This window comes from Lissotriton helveticus, chromosome 5_1 (genome assembly GCF_964261635.1).
Source record: "Lissotriton helveticus chromosome 5_1, aLisHel1.1, whole genome shotgun sequence".
In the NCBI taxonomy this organism is placed as follows: Eukaryota; Metazoa; Chordata; class Amphibia; order Caudata; family Salamandridae; genus Lissotriton; species Lissotriton helveticus.
The window spans coordinates 386408934-386426353 of NC_136065.1; the positions used below are offsets into that span (position 1 = coordinate 386408934).

General features: G+C 44.7%; 1 protein-coding gene across 13 annotated transcripts in view; it reads left to right on the plus strand.

Moving 5' to 3' along the window:
• The window catches only part of EIF4G3 (eukaryotic translation initiation factor 4 gamma 3), a 1426031-nt gene that overhangs the window by 912197 nt on the left and 496414 nt on the right, over window positions 1–17420 (plus strand). The gene's annotated exons all lie outside the window — the stretch shown is intronic.

Consider the following 17420-nt stretch of genomic DNA (forward strand, 5'->3'; position numbering starts at 1 on the left):
CCAATTAGATTAGGTCCTTTGTCAATTCCAGGCGCTTCTTGGCCTGTTTTGCCTGGATTTACCCCGCATCCACGAGCAGGGGAATGTCCCTTACTTGAATTGATGCCCCTTTATACCTCTGCTGTAGCGGTTATTAGGGCTTTGGTTCATTACATTTCCTGCAACTTACCATAAAGAACAGGGGGAAAAGCAACAGAAACAGGGGTCCCGTTCCTCCTTGCCAGTACCTGTGTCTACTGAGCGCACTTATCAATTGCGCGACCGCTCTACGATTAAGTCACCTGATCATTTTCAGGTTCCTGATCAACGTTCTCCTCGCTCTTTGCAGGATTCATCGTCTCACCCACCGATGAAGGAGATGGTGGTCGGGGGAGGGGTGCGAAGCAAGACCCTACCCGCAAGACTGATGGTAAAGGCAAGCAGGACGACTCTTCACGTCAGAGACCCCAGTTTCAGAAGAAGAAAGTTGCTGCTGTAACAACGAGATATGCCACGGATAGTGAGAACGCAGCTTCGGAATCTGACATGGGCGCTGACGCTGTTGGACAGCGCCGCAGAGATTACAATTGTACGAGAGGCCCTGCGTCCACTACTGAAGATGACCGCGACTGACAAATTTGTTGTAGTTGAGACGGCTAAAGCTAGAGCGGCTCCCCCTGAAAGGCTATTTGAAATTGTCCTTTTAATTGAAGGTGACATACAACGTACCATAAAAGGGGTATTTTGGGAAAATCTAACTACTACCTATGACATTTTGTTGGCGGAGGTTGACTGGCCCCCACCATTTGTTTTTAGCAGCTCCGCAAGGTGAAAGGTAATCCTCCCTGCTTTCGCGCACACAGTGCAGAAGGAGCAGGCCATGCATTTTGCAGAAGATTGGGCTAAGGCGCTTGCGCCGGCTTTGTACCGTACTCACTGTGGTTGGGACAAATATTCCTCCAGACATGAGATTCCCTTAAGGTCAATGCCACAGCCTCAACCCCAATGCGGCGTGAAGCGAAAGCTCCCGTGGCGGAGAACCTTGAGCAATTGAAATGTCAAGGTGTGATTGAAATGTGTGAGTCTCCGATGAATAACCCTCTTTTTACTGTGACCAAGCCGGATGGCTCGTACCGTTTGGCATTGGATTACCGCCACTTGAACTCCCATTGTCGTACGTGCGCGGTGCAGAATACTCACAGTTTTGCGTTAGTGGATAGCCTAGTGCGAAAAAAGGTTTAAGACCACACTTGATATATCCAATGGCTTCTTTGCTCACAATCTGTCCTCTATTAGTAGTCAATGCACAGCTTTTACCAGTGGTGGCAACCAACGCCAATTCTGTCGTTTGGCTGTGGGCTATAAAAACAGTCTAGGCGTCTTTGAAGCCCACATAGTCTCTCTTCTGGAGGGGCTTGCCACAGATGCATGTTCGTATGTGGATGACATTTATCTCACAGACGACGAATTATGGCCACATCTGTGTCGTGTTGACTGCATTTGCAATTTTGCGGATTTTGGCTATAAAATTAACTTTGCAAAATCTCACATTGCAGAGTACACAGTGTTGTTCCTGGGCTATGAGCTCAACAATTAGGATCGAGGTTTGGCTCCTCACTTCTTGGAGAAATGCACACAGCTGCACGCACCCACAACACTGAGCAAACTACAATCTTTACTAGGCTTTTTGAATTTCGGGCATACTTATATTCCCGATTATGCCCAGTGTATCAAGCCTCTTTACGCTTTGGTACAACCTACTTTCTCCAAATCGTGCTGGCTGCCTGAACATTCAGCCATCTTTGCAGCCTGATCTTCTAGAATCTAAATTCTTGTTGACTCGTGATAACCACACCAACCTGGTGATAAGAATCGTACCAGGGGCGGTGGGTTTCATGTACCTCATTTTTAATGAGTGTGACACTGTCCCTATCGCTTACAAGTCAAACTTGTACACTGCGGCTGAGTTGCGGTTTTCCACTATGGAAAAAGTTTTGACAGCAGTGCAAATGTGATTCTTAAGGAACGTGCACTGTCGCAGGGAAAATGCTTTTTGGTTGTTACACCGTATCCTGCCTTGAAGGCAGTGACGAAAGTCAGTGTACCAAATTCGAAGGCTTTGCACCCGAGATGGATACAGTGGGCCACGTCCTTGACGTCTCCGGATGGCTCGTTCATTTTTGATTCCTTTCTGCAGACTTGAGTGTTTGCAGTATGAATTTGTTCATCCTGCTCCTCTGACCATGCGGCCCTTAGAGGATTTCCATTGTATCATTTACACTGACGGTTCATTGCAACCGGCTACGGGTTCAAGACACGCCTATGTTTCGGCCTACATGATTGTGTTTGGTACTATGGTGAATGGTGAATGCAAGTCCAATGTTGTGCATACACAAACATTAGGGGACTGTACCGCCCAATTGGCAGAGCTTCGTGCTCTGATGCTTGCATTGGAGTACGCAGATCCTAGTGTGACGACTCTTATCGTAAGTAACTCTTACTACTGTGTTCAATCATACAATGACAATTCATCCTTTTGGGCTCAAAATGACTATTGTGACTCCAAAGGTCGCACAATAAAACATAAAATGATCTGGGTTCGAGTGGCTGAACTTCAAGAACGGCTTCCACTCGTTTTGGTAATTCATACTCTTGGTCACCATATTTCGGGGTTTACGCTGTTGGCAAAAGTCTTGCGGATGAGGCCACCAAGACACCAGTTACAACATATTCAGTAGCAGCAGTTACACGTTCCAAAAGTAAGATTGATGATGACATCTTGGCAGCTATTGGCGCAACAGAGAAGGGAGGTAATTACCCGAAAGGTTTCCCTTCTAAATACTCTTATCATTTAAGTCCTGATAAAGTTCCTTATGTGAGAATTAACGACGTTGGTGACAGGTTAATTCCCAACTCGGGCCGCAGGCAGTCTTTGATTACAGCAGCCCACGAGGGTATGGCGTCCGCACATGCCGGGGTGTCGGCTACTGTATCTCTCCTTCAACAGCGTTACTGCTGCAGTGGATTGTACAAATAAACACATGATTATGTCCTTCATTGTGACATTTGCCAGCAGATTAAACCTTCTTCTGCCGCACGCCCGCCCCAGATACAGTTGTACATTTCTAATAAACAGATCACTGCGGTCCTTTCTCTTCAGATATTGCGTATAAGTACATCTTAGTTGCAGTTGATTCGTGCACATGCTTTGTGTGGTTGTGGCCACAAAGGAGTGCTGATTCTCGAACTGTTGTAAGGGATTTGCGTGTCTTCGTGGGAATTTTTGCGTGTGGAACCTTCCATTTGGACCAGGGTCCAGCCTTTGCCTCTAAGGCATACAAGTATGCCATGCGTTCATTGGGGGTCCAAGTCAAATTTTCGTCTTAATATCGGCCTGAGGGCAATAGTGTTGTGGAGCGGATGAACCGTGACTTAAAGCAATCCTTGACAGCTAGAGTTTTGGGTACAAGCCGGAACTGGCTAGCCCACCTCATTAGCGTTCAGCGTGCACTTAATAATCTCCCTAGAAGGTCTCTGGGTGGGCGTACCCCATACAAAAAGCTCTTCGTTATCAAAAGGTTTGTTCCGGACCTTGAGGGTCTAGACATGGCGGCGTCAGCCGCATCCTTTCCCATAGATGAACACTCTACTGTTTTACAGAATCTACAAAAGACCAGAGACAGTCTTGCAAAGGAACACTTGCCCTCCACATCTGATGCTGCATTGCATATTCCGGTAGATGGCAGGCTACCCCAAGTTGGTGAACTGGTCCGAGAGAAGATTGAGAACAAGGAGGAATTCGGTCCCTCATATCGTGCTCCAGTTCCTGTGCTTGGTGTGAAGGGTACAAGAACAGTCATTTTACCTCCACTTCCTGGTCGAAAGGAAAACAGGTACATCTCCATTGACAATGTCAAACTACAAAGAGTGGCCTATTCTTCTTAGTATGACACCTGCGGTCTCTTGTGCAGCTATGCACAGTATTGGCACAGCTGTATTGGCTCCGACAGCTGCTGACGGACCTGATGTTCCCATCGAGATACTTGCATTTGCAGATCCTTTATTGAATCCTCCAGCTGATAATCCCGTTAATGAAACTGTATACACATATCCCACGTATTAGTCCATGCCTGATTTAGAGACCTGTGTGGCTAATCAATCACGTTTTTCATTTGACACGAACTCTGCCACATCAAAATCTCCTTCTAAAGTTTCGATTTTTGCTATATGGTTTAAAAAACATTTTTTAATTCCTCCATGGACTTACATTTGATTGGTGCTTTTTTCAGTTTTTTTATTCATGTCCATTGGATTTGTGGTGTATTTTTTTCGTCTTGTGAATGGACACTATGTTAAAGAAAGATCTACAATTAGACTAATTGCTGGAACTTTGGCACCCCACTCCTCATCACACAGAATGAAGAGGGACCAGACTTTTGTGAATATCACTGCTTAGCCTGTCTTGGATGGGATAGTGTGGGATGCTGTAAAACTTCAAATCCACGGACTCACAGAGGTTATTAATGTCCCTAATGTACTTAGTGTTTCCATGGGGGATGTGGTTAAACAAAATATTCGCTCTGATGATTGGGACGTCCAAGCCATAGAGGCTTTGTTTTCTGATTTGAAATATTATGCTGCCTTTGATGCTGAAAATTTGTACTTCGATTCTGCTAATTATGGTGATTTGTACTGTTACCAACACTATGGCAATCACTTTCCTCACAAAGCAAACTCATTTAGGAATGTGGTTAATTACACACAATGGGAACATTGTCCCACACCTGTTAAAGGCAGTTCCAAAACTCTTTTGAAAAAGTTTTCATATTTTAGTGATTTTAATCAATCAAATCCTGATGCATTTTACTTTAAGATGACTGAGAAGTCCACTTCCAAGGTTAGACTTACCCACACCCAATTACTGAATTCTATGTCCTTTATTGAACAATTGGCAGTAGGGGGCTCTGAGCTGTGGAGAGATACTATTGATCTTAAATCTGTTTGGGGTTCTAAAAGTTGGCAAGTGCAAGGCACTGAGGCTTTGCATCGTGCATGTCTCATCCCGAACCATATGTTGTTTCTGAATTCAACTATTTCACAAACCACCTGCTTTGGATTGGCTACTTCTAGAAAATTGAATGCTCCTGCTATTCCTGATTTGGGAGACTACTCGAATTGGGGTAGTTACACCACTATGTCCCTGAGTGAGGTTCAGACTCTGTTACAAAATTCTTCCTTTAACATTTCCAGTTTGAATCCCCAAGGCAGGCATTTGTGGCAAAAGTGTGCTGATTCATGCCAGCATCATTTTCTAGGTTTGACCCCTGGGTATACACAAGTTTGGGTTGACCCCTGTTTTACAAATGACCATTCCGTCACTACCTACTCCGTAGGCAAGTTATGTCAGTCCTGGCTCAAACATTCCACCTTAGTGTCAGTTAAACTCCATTTGCCCAAATTGACTGACGCCGCTGACTTGAATGACTTTGTGAAAGGTCCTGCCACAGTCAGGTCCAAAAGATGGATTTATGCAGTTTACAAAGAAGTTTGGAAACTGTCCCAAATTGAAGCTGCTTCTAGGCTACGAGCTATTGATCAAGCTAATTTGGAAAAAGTGCTTCCAGTTGTTGATAATACCATTAACACACTTTCTTCCCGAATTTACACATTGGATAATATTGTTTATTCTGTTGTTGATATGATGCAAGATGAAGTTTCAGTTTTGTACCATGGTCAAAATCGATTGCGTTCTATTATGCAGTTTGCATGGACTTTACAAACATCAAAGGCTGGAAAAGTGCCATGGGACTACATGAACACTTCTTAATTATTTTTGCCATTTAATCCGACTGTTAAACAACAATTTATGTCGATGAAAGGTGCCACGTTTTACATATTGAAAAGTTAGAACACTTACCATTTTCTCTGGTCGAGACCAATTCAGCTGTGTGGCTTATCCACGGGTTAATAATGCTACCTTTTCCGCTGTTTAAATTTGAAGCATGCATAAAACACTATGCCATTGGCAGATATTAACCATTAGGTAGCGCATATCCCCATGAGGCTTGGTCTCTTCCGTTCACTTACAGGTGTCTGAAGGAGGGTAAAGAAGTTTATTTAAAAGGGGAAGATTGCGCATCCACACCCGATCACTCATTGGTCTGTAGAAATATACAATTGCACGGTGCGTGCAACCAGAAAGCACCGAATTTGGCTTGTATTTTAAAAGGTACACCTGTCCCGGCTATTACACCTACTTTCCCGTTGTTCGCAAACTGTAATTATTTGTTATTGAATAATGGAGATTGCAGTGGTATGCTTGCGGGAATTCCGTACATCGTTAATGTTTCCCAGCGTGTTGTTTGCTATAAGAATGTTCAGTTTCCTCCTCCTCATGGGAGGCTCGATGTATCCACCTGGCCTTCTATTCCGACCTTGAAAGCAGAGTTGAACAAAATGAGTCGCATAAGAGCTCTATTGACCCAGAATGAAGTCACCCTTACATCTGCTTGTGAAACATTCGTCCTTCACGTTGCTAACACTCGTACTGAGGTATATGCCTTATTAAATACAGATCTGCGCCTGAATTTTGGTTCTTTGATTCACACAATATTCAATGCCTCTTCCACTACGGGATTGGCACACTTTTTCAAAGAATAAGTTCTGGCCCTGTGACCTTATTCCAAACTATATTTGGTGTGATACCAGCATTTTTTCATTTTATTTTTTCCAGCCTGTTTGGCAGTTTCCCGTTAATTCTCGCCTTAAGAGCCGGTATACTACTGTTGTTTTTCTTACTGAAAAATGGTTGCGCATCCTGTGCCCCTCGACAACCAGCCCTGGCTGCTCCACCTTCGTAACTAGGTGCTTGAATACTATGGATCGCTACCTCTGGCGACTCTGAGTGTGGCTTACGGTTTATCTTTCCGGTTCTCGTATTTCACATGCGTGCAGCCAGTTTTCCATTGCCTGGATTGTGGATTTGAATGGGCTCTGGATTTGTGTCTCTGCAACACGGTGTCTCCTAACCTGGATTATGATCTACTAATGAGTCCCTTAGTTGCTCATGAATTAGATTGTTCTGGAGTCGGGATTATGGCCTGCTCAGCAGCTCATGGGGTCCTAGGCAATTGGAACATATGGTCTGCAGCCCAAGATTCTCTGGCACGCAGTTATCTCGAAGAACACCCGAGCTGTCCTCTGATGGTGCTAGAGGCGCCGGCTGTTGAGGAACATGTGTGTTCTTTTCCATTGATGAATTGGATGGCTGAAATGTTCACTGACGAAGACGACTTCCTGTTGGAGGTGGTTGCAACGTACTGTGCCTATACACTGTTGGATTGAAGTTACGACTATTTTCTTGCTTCATAGACATGTATTGGTATGATGGCCTTTTTCACTTCAATTTTTAATTTGTATTAACTACACAAGTTGCATGTGTTATGACAAAAATACATCCCTGTTGGATTTTAAAAAGCAATTATTGGTTACTAATTTGGATTTTACTCCCAATTATCCACTTCGGCGAACTCTTTAAACTTGGTTCTGTCTCATTAGAACTTGAACTCTGCTTTCTGATAATTGCCCCTGCTATTGTCCGTTCTCCAATCAAGGGAGGGTGTATTGTGGGCTGGGACTTGTTATTCACACTGTTTAAGTAGCATAGGCTTATTAGAAGTTTAACCCGTTAAGTGCTGCCGTCGGCCGTTGAACGTTCGGAGCACTACCTGGCTGGTGCTGCGCACGTTCAACGGCCGACGCAGCCCCGCCCGTTCTTTAAAACGGCCGCACTGCCGTGAAAAAACTGCCGCTGTTAATGGGTTGAACGCCATTTTTTCACTTTTTTGCTGCATTTTGCCACAACACACTGCATATAACTGTTGTAAGTTAGGCTGCGTGACTTACATTGTGACTCTAGTCTGCACACAGTGCTAAAGCCTCCAAGGTTATCATAACAAGGTAGCTGTTGTCCGGGCTGATCGGCTAACGTTCTAGCCATAACATATATGCAGCTGCAAGCCAACGCAATCCTGGTGCCTTTAATATCACACTGTAGGCATGATTTTAGGCACTTAGAAGATTTCTGTTTCCAGAGAGAAAGAGCTTTTGCAGATCCTGATGTGATTCATCCCTGCTGATCTTAGACGTATGGGGATCCCCCAAACAAACCTAAGAGACCTTCTTTAGTTTATAAAACATAGTTCCTATCTAGGGAGGGTGATTTACTAGACTCTATAGTACCTATTTTCACCATCATTGTAATATGATTGCTCCTTTTGTGTTTTATGGAATTGTAACAATGCTGATCATATTATTTCTAATCATATGTTTGCTTATGTTAGCAAAGATACTGCATCTAAGGGCACGTCGTTAAAATAAACATTTTAACCTTACTGTCTCTTTTTTACTCCTGTTGTGGACTGGTAGGAGAGTATAACAAGAGTGTTCTTGCTTCCCACCATTCCTGAGTATGATCTAATTCGCATGTTCTGGGTTGTCTAATCATTGGTTCCTTTGCTATAGGACGAAGAGCTAATGTGACACTGATGCCAGCTGGTTAGGGTTTCTAGGCACTAAGGTGAGTTCTTTGGTACACCACAATTCACTGAGGTCCTGGGGCTCTGTGCACAGTTCTGTGTGGGAGCAGAATCCTTGCGACAGTATAGGTGTATATGTGTATATATATATATATGTATATATATATATATATGTGTGTGTGTGTAGATATATATGTTTATTTCAATATATCTAATATCTATTGTTTTTGTCCCAAATCTGTGTTTGACATGCTAGAAAAAGCAAAGATAGGTCTATTCCGATCCTGTGGTAAAAGAGGCTTTATTCTGATGAACCTCATCAAGACAGCATATTTTGCCTTTATCCGTCTCACATGGTTGGTAGGTTGTACCTTCTCTTAAAAAACCTTGAAAGACTGTGAAGGGAGACTGCTATTATGCCCCCAAAAGCTTAAAACCATAAAAGAGCACGTGTCGGAGGATGACAGTGAGGATTCTTAATCTTCCTCAAAAAGGTCTCAAAAAATAAAGATTTTTCCCATTCCTCTCTAGAACAAACTAAAAGATTCTATAAAAAGTGATCTCACAGAGAAACAGTCCGTCTAAGTCTCCACTTGAAAGTGAGGTTTCCACATAGCAAAAGGAAAAGAAAGATTCAACTTTTTTTCCTCAGAAAGACCTGGAAAATCAAGGCTGAGCCTTCTACACCTCAGGTTTGTCACACTTAAAGCTTTCATCCACTCCGTTGACGGGACAGATAGTCTGAGTTTTTCACCATTGAAAAGAAAATCTGTGCCTTCAACGATGGAGACATTCACCGCAGCATCTACGATACCCACTATCATCACCATCTGCACCCTGTCGATGACGCAAGTCTTTCTCAAAGACTACCTTCTCATCGACGAGTCACACCCCTAAGCCGTTGATGCTGAAAAGGACTCCAGCCTCGTCAACCACGACATCAAGCACTTGCCAGTCGACGACAAAATCTGCTTCAGCGTCGTCCCTCAAAGCACCATCCTCGATGTTGAGGACATCCTCGTCGAAGACCTAGACTACGACCTTGTTGACATCCTTGTCAACGAGAGAGAAATCTCTTGAAAAGTAACAAATGTAGGGGGAAAAAAACATCTCACACCTACTCATACTTCACCAAGTAAGGTGTCACCTTTGCTGCCTCTCCACCTGTTAGACGAGAATGACTCTGATGACGACAGTCTCTTTGGCGTTGAGCAGAGTCCATCTGAGCTGCATGTCGAAAGGATAATTACGATTAGGGCGAATATTACGATCAGGGGTACTATGCTCCTCTAGAACAATTCCACCAGCAATATCAGGAAGAAATGGTGTGTCTTTCTTCATCATTAGTTTCTGACCTGTATCATTAGTTTCTGACCTGCAGTTCATGTTAATTAATTTCTGAGGGCTTTTCCTTCCAACTTTGCCTTCCTCCAAACACACTTCACCACCAGGAAAGTCTCCTCCTGTGCAGCTGTTGACTCCACAAGCTCCAAGGCCACTACTTTTACCTCCATCGGCATGGCACACTCTGCAAACAGCTCCCCTCCAGGTTCCCATGTCTTTTGATGATGATGGAGAAGAGGGTGAGCTCCATGACGCTCATACTGGATGGTATGATTATCTTTTGCCAATGCCATAATTTCCAACTGAGGACATAGGGGGCTTTCATAACCTTCTCGAAAGATCAACAAGAAGGTTTGAACTTCCCCTGCCTCCTAAACAAACTGTTTTCGTTACGATTTCAAAAAAGCTTTAGGGCTATGCTCATTGTCGAACACATCTGAGATGAGGGCATAAAGGTGTTAGAAAATGTAGCCACAGTTGCTGCGGTATTTACCACCCTTATATAAAAAGTACATTACCCCAAATGATGCTCCTGCACGTCTCATAGGGCAACCCAAACTAGATTCCGTAATCATACAGGCAGACCAGCGCCGTTCTAGAAGCCTTTCAGCAACAATTTCCATGCCTCCAGACATAGAGACTAGGCACCTTGATAACATCGGAAAACATTTTTCTTCAGTGTCCTCACTTACACTAAGGGCAGCAAACTCTTTGGCTGTTCTCAGCCGATACGATCGCCAGATGTGGTCAGATATCGTTCCATACATGTACAAGCCTCCTGAGGACATAAAAGTGGAACAAAAGAGCGTGGTGATGGACGGAGCATCTGAACCAATCAAACACTTACACCCAGTCAACAGATCAGGGTTTAATCCATCACCGTTCTTTAGCCCACTCTGCCATCCCATTTCAGACATGGCCATATGCAAATCAGTCTGACCCTGTGCCTCATGGGAACAGTCCAGCCCAAACTGCCGAGCCATGCCTTCCCTGGACTGGAAACAAGCTTCCTAGGACTGGTTTCTGGCATTCCAGCCGTCTTCAGCCAGGCTTGCTTGAATCCAGTGGCAAAGTGAGCAAGGGAAAGTCTTGTAGGAGGGTGAGCACGCTTCATCTGATATTGATTGCACTATGGGCATTGCCACTACTGGTTTCTGATATCTAGCAGAAGCAGCAGTGTTAAGAAGATAGAGCTGCCTCAAAGCCACCTCCTTCAGGCTGGAGGTTCAAAATAAAATATTATACCTTCCTCACAATGACAGAGCCCTTTTTGGCAAACACGTTGATGATGCCCTCCAGGCAATCAGAACAGACACTGACACTGCGATATCACTGGGGACAATGCAATACAGAAAATTGGCCTTTAGAGGTGCTCGGGGAAGAGGGCATACCTCCTATAGAGGAGGCTACCGGCAGTATCACTACCCCACATATTCTTTAGCAGTTTCATCCCCAATATCAAAAAAGGCAACTACAACAAGCAGCCTATAATTGACATCTTGCAGGGGAAACATTGGGACGGCAGGGAAAGGATGCAAGCCACTGTCCATGACCATGACCAGTTGCAGGCACCAGCTACTACCCTGCTTTCTCCATCCTGGCTAGGAGGGAGCATAACCAATCATCTTCAACGCTGGTAAGAAAGAACAACCGACCAATGGGTCTTAGACCTTGTTCAATTCGGCCATACATTAGAATTCATCCAAACACAGCCTCCAACCCCGCCTCAAACCTCCATGCAAAAACATCTGCAACTCCTGAAGTTGGAGTTCAAAATCATGCTAAAAAAGAGCTATAGAGAGTTCCTGTATCACAGAAATGAAGAGGTTTCTATTCCCGTTTCTTCTTTTTCCACAAGAAGTCGAAGGAGTGGCAACCGATTCTGGATCTGAGACACCTGAACACCCATCTCAGGAAACAGTCATTCCGCATAGTAACATTGCAGAATATATCGCAGCCCCTGAACCAAGGAAACTATATGTCAACCCTTGATCGCCAAGATGTATATTTTCATGTTCCCATTCACCCAAAACACGGGAAAATTCTAAGATACACAGTAGGCGCCTGCCATTTCCGGTTCAAGGTGCTCCCTTTGCCTAAAACCTTCCCCTTGCATTTTCACGTAGTGCTTGACACCTCTAGTAGCCTTTCTAAGACAACACAAACATCAAGTGTTCCACTATCTCCACGACTGATCAAGGCACCTTTCAGTCAGACTGCACAGACCTCAACAACTGCCTGCATGAAGCTTTTCAGCAAGCTTGGCCTCACACTGAATCCACAGAAATCAGTTCTTCACCCATCCCAAAGGATAACAATCTTAGGGGCCACGCCCGATACAATGCTTAGCAGAGTGTACCCTACGCCAGAGCGACAGCTATAATTGATGACTTAAGCAAAATTGGTACACAGAAAAAATCTTTGTTAGCTCTACAAGTTCCTCCTAAGGATGATGTCATCTTGCAGTCCTCTTGTTCCATTATGCCATCTGCGGATAAGTCGGCTGCAAAAGGAGTAGAACAGGCAATGGATACAAGCTACGGTGTCTTTCGACGACCTCATACAAGTCGCTCCAGGCATGATCAATGCCCTATCCTGTCAATTGGCCTGTCTTTTCTAAACTTGGCTTCTCCTATAGTCCAGGGGCAGAGTCAGCACAAGTGGTGGAAGTCTCCTCCCACGCGGCTCTGTGGCTATTAAATAGCTGGTATCCCCTGACGGAGCCTCTTGATACTTAACATTAGATTGAAAGAGCATGATTGGCCACTGACTAGTTAACCAGTAAGCCATCGTAGTAACTGCACTAATGGTGTAAGTAACTATTCAATGTTTGTATGTTTGTTTAGTCCTGACGAAAGCCCTGCAGACTCCGTTGAGCCATAGGGGGCTGAAACATGTCGACACCATTTTTTAACGCTATACTTCTAGATCCAGTTACTTGATCTAGTAGAAGTACCAACTATTTTATCTTTTAGATCCTCACCATTAATAACATTTTGGGTGTTGACCTAATTTTAAATTAATTTTTTTGGGGTTACTACTTCTTCATTTTTTACCTCACCTTTTGATCTCTGGACACTGCGAATCTAGACCAGAGGAGCCTCTGGATGAGGCAGGCACCTAGCACGTCTTATGGTATTCAATGATAACTGCCATAACAACAATGTAGGGGCGGATGAAAGATATATACCGCAATACCAACAAAAACATTGTGTTTTTGAGAATACCATAACCAATCTATCCAATGGTTTAGATCTGTTACAAGTGTCCATTTTTTTGCATTTTTTTGCATCTGATAACCTCAATACTTACCCAGGGGAAGCAAATGGACACCCATTCCTCCTCCCTATCCCATTGATTACTTAGTTCTCCTATAGTCATCACCACTTCCACTTCCCTATAGGGGTGGGAAGCTTAACTCTAGGATCTAAAGGCAAGTGGCAACCATCTCATCTGCATCTCCTCATCCATCTGTTCGAACTCAAGGCAGTAAATCTAGCCTTGCAGTCTTTCCTTCCAGAATAAGCTCATCCGCAGGGACAATACAGCCACGATGCACTACATCAACAAGCATGCTGGCACAAGATCTCGCCTGTTCTCCCAAGAAGTGCAAAGCATATGGGGTTGGTCCATCCACCATAAAGTACTTCTATGAGCAGAATTTGTCCCCAGAAAACAAAATACCAAAGCAGACGCACCCATCAGACTGACTATCTTTTGTCACAAGTGCGAGGATCCTGGACAACATCTTTCTCCAGTGGGGCAAACTGAATCTGGACCTCTTTGCAGCCCCTGGAAATGCTGGGTCTTTGCAAGCTGGCATCCTCATCCGGAGTCATGGGGGGAATGTGTTTTCGATTGCATAGTCTGGTATCTTTGCTTATGCCTTTACTTCATTCCGCTCCTCCCAAGGATCCTCATGAAAATGGAGGTCTAACCATTCAGAATCATTCTCATAGCTCCAACATGGCCGTGCTAATATTGGTTCAGGGAGTTACTCCTCCTCTCAGAGAAATGCAACATCCAACTGAGGCACCCAGATCCCAAGTCACTTCACTTGACAGCCTGGCTCCTGAGTTCAACTAATTTGAAACATTCCACCAGACTGCAGGGACTTATTAGCCAGAGCTTGCGCAGACCGTACAAATAAAATCTATTGTCACAGAATAGAAAAGATTTTGTATATGATGCCAAACTGCTAAGGTGCATCAACTTTCCTCTCCACCAGAATAAATCCGCCCGTATCTTCTGCATCTGGCACAATCTGGGCTGGCTCATGCATTCATTAGAGTCCATTTAGCAACCTTCTCCCACTTCAGGCGATCACCCCCATCACCTTCAATATGGTCTACCAGACTTGTTAAACTATTCCTCAAAGGATTATTTAGGGGCTTCCCGCCATTGATGCCGCCTCCTCCACTTTTGCAACTGAACACTGTACTTTCACAGCCCATCCACAGAGCAGATATCAAATTTGCATCCTGGAAGGCAGCTCTCCTCTTGGCCTTAACCTCAGCCAGAAGTGTCAGCAAGAAACAGGCTCTCACCATTCAGGAACCTATCCTCCAATTTAGAGACAATATGTTAATTCTACGCACAAACCCCAAGTTCAAGTCCCATCAGGCGCCAGCTGAAAGGGCGTTTAACTCTTTAGAAGTGAAAAGATGCATAAAGTTCAACTTACAAAAATACAAAGAGGTTTCGTAAATCCAATCAACTATTTGTAGTGTGTAGTACTTCAAGGAAAGGATATCCTCTCTCAAAGCAGAGCAGCGCTAGATGAATAGCAAGCGTCCTTCAGTTTGGTCACCAGAAAGTGAGCAGACCATTACGCACATCGGTTCCCATTCTACAAGAACTATATCTACTTCAATGGCGCTGTTTGCCGGTGTATCACTTCAAGAAATTTGCCAGGCAGCAACCTGGAAGAATAGACACACCTTTATGTAGCACTACTGCTTGGAATCGGCGGGTCACAGTGATGCGGCAGGGGGCCAAGTGGAATTACAACATCTTCTCCTGTGAAGGTGAGCCATCTCCTCCTTCCCACCATCCTCTTACCTATTATTTTTTTTTAAAACACTTTATTCATGACTGGAGCAAGTATTACATTGTACATATTATCTTTTAACATACTATCAGTCTTTTCCGTTTTCTGGAACGCAACTTTGGCGCAGTACTCCATACATCAATCTGTCCGGTACATTTCGTATGGTTCCAAATAACGAATCAGGTTATTACTCATGACATGTCAGTAGGATACTGTATCACCCAACCATTTCCCGTTCCCCCCCAACTCCCCCCACCCTGTTCCCGTCTTCCGGTCCTACCCATGTACATCGTCTAGAACGCTCACCTAACAGTTTTGTGGCTGCATGAAGGGATATTGCAATTCATAGGCGTGGTCACCAGTTTGTCTAGGCTAGTCGGTCTTGCATATGGCCCCTCCCCATAGCTGATTTGTATTCAAGTACCCTCATCCCGGGGTAAATCTGGGTCATCATCCTCCAGTTCCAATAGCATGCGGTCCCAGTCTTGTGCAACAGGGTATTTTCGGTGGCCCCTCTCTTCCTCCCTACGCAGTTCCGCTGCCTCTGCCTTTCCCCATTTCAACATGTCGGATCTCCACACCCCTATATCTGGGGGTCTAAGGGACTTCCACCTCATAGTGAGGGTCCGGAGTGCTAACAAGAGAGCTAGGTCTATAAATTTCAATTGTGCCTTACAGGCCTTGGATCTCTTCCTGTTACCTATCAGGCAGGGTAAGACGCCCTCCGGGATCTGTATACCAGTTGTAGTGTGTAGTGTTTTTCGGATTGTCTCCCAGTAGGTGCGTAGTCTCGGGCACGCCCACAGCATGTGGACAATATCAGCGTCATCACCACGACACCTAGGGCAGAAGTGGGGGGTGTTGGGAAATATCCTATGCAATCTTTGTGGAGTGAGGTAAGCCCTATGTAGCACCATGGCCTGTATAAATTTGAATTTAGCATTTCTGGACACTCTCCTGGGGTGTCCGAGGATGATCTTCCAGTCCCCGTCTGTAATTTCCTCCCGTGTGTCTGTACTCCAAGCCTCCCTAAGTGGGGTGAGGGATCCAGCTGCGTGTTCTCTAATGCCCACATATAGCCATTTCACTAAATGTCCGCCCGACCCCATATAGTGGAGGAGATGGACCAGTTCGTGTTGTGCCGGTTTGGTGCGTTGTGGAGCCCAAGTGCGTCTTACATAATGGGATACCGAGGCGTGTAGAAGATACAGCCGTTGCGGGGCTCCCGTGGATTGTGTAAAGGTGGCATGGTCTAGCAAATTATCGTCCCCAAATAAGTCTCCAACCCTGTCTACCCCAGCATCTATCCAGGGTTGCAATCTGCGTCTCGCCAGGGGTCCCTGTGGAGTCGGTAGGCCCAGTAGGGGGATGTTGTCAGCATAGGGAGGGGTCCCCGCCGTTTTTTTAAGCGCATTCCGCCAGCATTTCAAAGCCACGAGCAATAAGGGGTGGCAATCCCTAGGAGTCCTGGCCGCAGGCAGCAGAAGGGAATGGAGATCACCACGCGCCAGGTCGTTTGTCGTAAAAGCAATCTCGTGGAGGTTTCTACCCGCCACCCACCTTGTCAACCACTGAAGCTGGCTAGCTTAGTAGTAGCCACGTAGGTCAGGCACTCCCAAACCCCCTTGTCTGGTGGATAGCTGCAGTTTCTTGAGGCTCATCCATCTTCTTCCCGATCCCCAAATCAAGGTGATCAATAACGAGTTCAGCGTGGTAAATATGTATTGTGGTAGGAGGACCGGCAGGTTCACAAAATAGTACAATATTCGGGGAAGCAGGACCATCTTTGAAATTGCCACCCGGCCCATGACAGACAGGGGCAGGGACGTCCAGAAGGTCACACTACTGCGGAGTCCAGTAATTGCTCTCCGCACATTACCCTCAATCTGGTCTTCACCATCCTCTTACCTATAACACACATTTTGCATTGTAGTTATATGCATTTCTAGAATGGTTTTCTACCCATATTTCTATATATAGATATGTATACATATATTTCTTTCCCTGCATCTATAAATGTTAGATTTTGTGGAAAAACGTGCTTCCCAACTGCTACGCAATCTGATTTAAGCATGTAAATCTATGAAATGCCCAATACTAGAGTAAGATAATAGGTACCTGTAACTGTAGTTCTACAGTATTGGAATCGTTCATAGATTCACTTGTGACCCACCTTCCTCTCCTGGGAAGCTCACCTTTTCTCTCAGTGGGTGTTTATTTACACTTGTGCTTTAAAAATCAAAAGGAACTGGGGGTTCTAACAGGAGTGTTCCTGATTGGTTGAAACTTAAGTTTGGTCTCTTTTTAAAAAATTACTATATGTTACTAAACTGAAGGGCCTAGGTCCTTTCTAGCCTATGCCGATCAGTTCATTGATTTTCTGAGGTACCGTGGGACTCCCATCTCGACTGCGAATGATCAAGCATGTGAATCTAATAAAGATTCCAATACTGGAGAACTACAGTTACAAGCAAGTCACTTAATTTGTTTGTCATTATCAAAACTAATTT